General features: G+C 41.5%; 1 long non-coding RNA gene across 1 annotated transcript; it reads right to left on the reverse strand.

Moving 5' to 3' along the window:
- Positions 1-1,257: 1,257 nt before the first annotated feature.
- LOC121024195 (uncharacterized) lies at positions 1,258-4,286 on the reverse strand. The gene is made up of 2 exons (XR_005787642.1): positions 3,243-4,286; positions 1,258-2,956 (listed from the first exon to the last, which is right to left on the reverse strand). It is a non-coding gene; the product is annotated as an uncharacterized LOC121024195 (long non-coding RNA).
- Between the last annotated feature and the right edge of the window lie 1,023 nt (positions 4,287-5,309).

The raw sequence follows: 5,309 nt of genomic DNA on the forward strand, positions 1-5,309 counted from the left end.
CTCATAGTACTAGCATGACCTGTGATTAAAATCAATGGAAAACTACAACAACCCAATTCAGGAAAGACTACTAGTGGCCCAGACCCTTCAGGAAGGAAGGTCTGGATCACCCCACCAGGTAAAGAACCATGACCAGCTGAGGTTCTTGCTGAGGGTAAAAGAAATAAACATAGTCATGAAAGATCATAATACATACCACCTGTGACTGCATGAGCAGTTACAGAAATAAGGACTGTAATTGTCAGAGGAGTATTTCTTCTTTATTTCATTAATATGTGTGTGCCCATACCTTAAGTATACGTACTTAATGTACATATAGGTATATATTAAATATTTACTTAACACTTAGTATAACATATACTTAAAATATACTGGGTATATATATTAAGCAGGTATCTTTGTTTACTTCCTTCTCTTATCCCTGTATCTATAATATATGGTGTACTGATTTTATATCATAGTATTTAAGTACTGTTAACTTAAATCATACTATTTAAGTTATGGGTTATCAAGGAAAAAAGTAAATAAACATCACTGAAGGACTTTGCATCCTCTTTCAGGGATAGGTTTAATGGTTTTTAATTGTACCCTGGAGATAGTTGTATAATGTTAGATGGAGGAAATATGACTTTGTTATTGTCTTTATTTGGAGATTAAACATGGGATATGGTAATAGAAACCAAGATCTGGGCACTATGTGTGCATGTTCCTTCCAGGACTCTGGTGCACTTATATTGTGTCAGCTGACACAAAAAGGATATATTTTGTGTATACTAGCATGTGTATATAAACATACAGGGAAGGGGCACCAGGGTGGCTCAGTCAGTTAAGCATCCAACTTCGGCTCAGGACATGCATGACTTCATGATTTGTGAGTTCGAACCCCATATCATTCTCTGTGCTGAAAGCTCAGACTCATTTTTGACAGCACAATAAATAAACATTTTCAAAAAATAAAAAGAAAACATACAGGGAGAGGGGCAGAGGGAGACAAAGAATCTCAAGCAAGCTCCATGGTCAGCATGGAGCCCAATGCAGGGCTCAATCCCTCGACCCCGAAATCATGACCCGAGCCAAAAGCAATAGTAAAACACTCAACCAAGCCATCCACGTGCCCCTCATAAAGATCTTCTGATCCTCTCCAGGACTTTCTTACATTCTCTCCCCTTGCTTCTAGATCTGTAACTGGACATAAGTCCCAGTAGATGTCAAAGAGTACAAACTGCAACCCATAAAGAAGTGTGATACACACTAAAATAAATGTATAATTTTATATTAACAGAAACCTGGGGAATATGTTTGGGATCAGAATGGAAAGAATATAAGGTCCGATCGGGCTGAATTTATTGACACGGGCCCACTAAATTGATATTCTGGACTGAATATTTAGCTTGAGGGGCTAGTAATGTCTCTTGTTTGATTTGGCTGACCTACTGCACTAAAGCAGTTGAAATGCCAAAACTTCCTTGATATACTGTAGAGAAAACTATGCAAAGGCTCAGGAAGATTAGAATGTTAAAGTGGATTTCTGTAAGGCTTGCTTACCGACCTCAGAAGGTCCAGAGGACATGTCTTTTATCAGGCAAGCCCCAGAATCCTTCAAGAGCCTTGTGGTTGCTCTTCTCTATGAATCAGAAATTACAGGGAGAATTGCTACCTTCAAATGGGGATGTGTAAGTCCCATGAGGATGCTGAGGTGCCAGGGTGGCAGGGGTGACACATGGCACTTAATCATCAAAAACATGGACATGGTTACTGTTAGGGACAGTGGAGCCAAAGCAGTAAGCAAAATAGTTTGGCTTGCAGATATTTGGTGTTTACTAGTTGATCATGGTGTAAGCAGAAATAATATAGATGGGAAGTCCACTATAGTCTTCATCTAAGTGGAAAACCTGCAGGCGTAATGAGCAGAAGTCTGACTTGAATCACCAAAGGAGTCATACCCTCTCAATCAACGTCCAGCCTTGAGCCAGTTTACAGACTCAGAGCATCCCTTCAGAAGAGGAGTCTCCGGGTCTTCTTGAGGAAAAACCCAGTAATGCCAAAAATGTATACTGTTAATCTATCTCCCAGCATTCCTCAGAGGAACAGCCAGCCATTTACCAATCTGAGTAGGCATTTGGGTGGGTGGGTAGGGGGAATCAGACTTTTCAAGATTCCCAAATACTGGCTTTCAGCTGATGTTAATGCCTAGTGACCCAAAAAGTCGCTTGTAGTGCACTACCCAGAGAAGGAGCTAATGGGGGTCAAGTGATTGAGGGATTTTAGCTCAGGTCTATCTCACAGTGGGCCCACTGGGCCCAAATCCAAAGGGTGGTTCTTTCTTCAACTGTGGAACACATAACTGGAATAGAGACACCAGAAATTTTCAGAATTCCCACACTGGTTCCTTGACCCTTCAAGTGAGAGCTATTATGGCATAAAGACCATATGGAAGTCAGTAAAACTATCTCTATCTACAAAGATACTAAATCAAAAGCAATACTGCATTTTTGGAGGGTTTGCAGATATTAGTGTCAGCCTCAAGGCCTGGAAAGATAGAGCAGTGGTGATTCTGCCTCCATTCAATTACTTATTTGGCCTGCGCAGAAGGTATATTAATCTTACATAATGACAGTGGATGATCACAAATTTAATCAGGTAGTAACTCTGTTTGTAGCTGAGCTTTTAGATGGAATTTTGTTGCCGGAACAAAGCAACACTTCTCTTGTCACCTGGTGTGAAGCTATTTAGCAGCAAATGCTTTTTATCCCCCTCTACTATACTTATTAGTAAATACCATCATAGAAGTTTGCTTTCTGTTGGCAAGGCCAGGAATACACCTTCACTGTCCAACCTCAGGGGTCTGTCAACTCTTCAGCCCAATATCATAGTCCAGGCTACAGGCTGCTAGGTTGTCTTTTTCTTCCACCTGTCTTGTTGATTCATCACTCTGATGATACAATGCTGGTTGAACCTAATGTACAGGAAAGAGAAAATATTCAAGACCTATTGGCAAGTCACAGTGAGCCTGAGGGTGAACTATAATCCCACAAAAATGCAGGGGGCTGCCACCATGGTAAGATTTCTAAGGGTCCACTGTTGGAGGGCATGCCAAGATACTCTTTCCGGGGTAAAGAAGGAGTTACTCCTTCTACCACAAGGGAAGATGTACAAGCGCTATTGGGCCACCTTGTATTACAGCATGTGCCACGTCTGGGCCTGCTACTCCAAGCCATCTACTAAGTGAACAGAAAAGGTACCAATTTTGAAGAGAGTCCAGAAGAAGTGACTGTTCTGCAATAGATCCAAGCTGCCAAGCAAACTGCCATGCCATTTGGATTGTGTTATCCAGAAGGCCTAATGTTGCTTGAAGTCTCAGTGGATGAGGATCCCGTTAAGAACCTGTAGCAGGCACCTATCCAAGAATCACAGCATATACCCTTAGGATTCTTTAAGCAAAGCCATGCTATTCGCTGTCAACATCTATTCCCCTTTTGACATGTCTGCTAATGGGTCATAGTGGAGACTGAACACCTAACCATGGGCTACCAAGTTACCATGCAACCTGAACCGCCCATCAAGAACTAGGTGTTGTTTCATCCATCAAGCCATACACTTGGGCGTTCACAGTAGCACTTCATCATGAAATGAAATGGGATATGCACGATTCATCTCTAGCAGGTCCTGAAAACACAAGTATGCCCATGACCCCTACTGCTGCTATATACTTCCCTCAATTCACAGCTAGTCTCATAAGGAGTTCCCTATGACCAGATGACTGAGAAAGAAAGAATTCAGGCTTGAGCTAGATAATTCTGCATGGTATGCATAACTACAACCTCATTCTGAGATGGTCCTGAAAGTCAGTGGTGAAAGGATATCATCCAAGTGGGCAAAAATTTGAGCAGGGCAGGTTATTTATTTTGTAGGGAAGGAGAGATAGCCATAATTATAGGTCTACACTGATTCATACACATGGGCTAATGGTTTGACTGGATGATCAAGGATTTGGAAGGAGTACATTGGAAAATCTGTCACAAGTTGTTCTGGAGAAGAAGTGTGTGCACAGACTTTTCCAATCTGGCACAGTGTGTAAAGACATTTGTTTAACCATATGAATGTTCACCAAAGTGTAATCTTGTCAGAGTAGGATTTAATAATTAGGTGCAGGGAAGCACATATTCTGTGGACAAGACTCTCCTTCTGTTAGTCAGCCCCTTTCCCCAGCCATTTCTGTCACTGCCAAGTGGGTTAATGAATCAAAGACAGATTCCTGGTAGCAGTGAAGAGATCATGCATGGGGTCCAGCATGGGGATCCAGCATGGGGTCCCATGGGGATCATGCATGGACTTCTACTCACCAAGGCCAATCTGACAAAAGTTACTATTAAGTTTCCAAACTGCTAACAGAAGAGACCACCAATTAACAACTAACTTGGCACCATTCCCTGCGTGGATCAGGGGCTACTTGATACCAGAGTGATTATATCACATCACTTCCATCACCAAAGGGACCATACTTTGTATATTTGGTGAAGATATTTACTTTGTACATGGATTTGCCTTCCCCGTCTGCAATGCATCTGTCAAAACTAACATCAGTGGATTTACAGAACGCTGAACCCATCACCATGGTATCTCATACACTTCTGTTTTATACCAGGAAACTCATTTCACATGCCCATGGAATCAGAGTTCTTACTCTGTTCCCCATCATTTTGAAGCATCCAGGGTGATACAACATGGAGTGGCCTTTTGAAGACTCAGTTGCAGCACAAGCTAGGTGTCAACACTTTTTTGGGCTTGTGTAATGTCTTCCAAGATGTGATATATGCTTTATTTTTTTATTTTTTTTTTTTTTGTTCCCACTTGCTTTTTATTTTTTTTTTTAATTTATATATGAAATTTATTGTCAAATTGGTTTCCATACAACACCCAGTGCTCATCCCAAAAGGTGCCCTCCTCAATACCCATCACCCACCCTCTCCTCCCTCCCACCCCCCATCAACCCTCAGTTTGTTCTCAGTTCTCAACAGTCTCTTATGCTTTGGCTCTCTCCCACTCTAACCTCTTTTTTTTTTTTTTCCTTCCCCTCCCCCATGGGTTCCTGTTAAGTTTCTCAGGATCCACATAAGAGTGAAACCATATGGTATCTGTCTTTCTCTGTATGGCTTATTTCACTTAGCATCACACTCTCCAGTTCCATCCACGTTGCTACAAAAGGCCATACTTCATTTTTTCTCATTGCCACGTAGTATTCCATTGTGTATATAAACCACAATTTCTTTATCCATTCATCAGTTGATGGACATTTAGGCTCTTTCCAT

Source organism: Herpailurus yagouaroundi, unplaced genomic scaffold (genome assembly GCF_014898765.1).
Source record: "Herpailurus yagouaroundi ecotype Mexico unplaced genomic scaffold, PumYag 61012, whole genome shotgun sequence".
Lineage (NCBI taxonomy): Eukaryota > Metazoa > Chordata > Mammalia > Carnivora > Felidae > Herpailurus > Herpailurus yagouaroundi.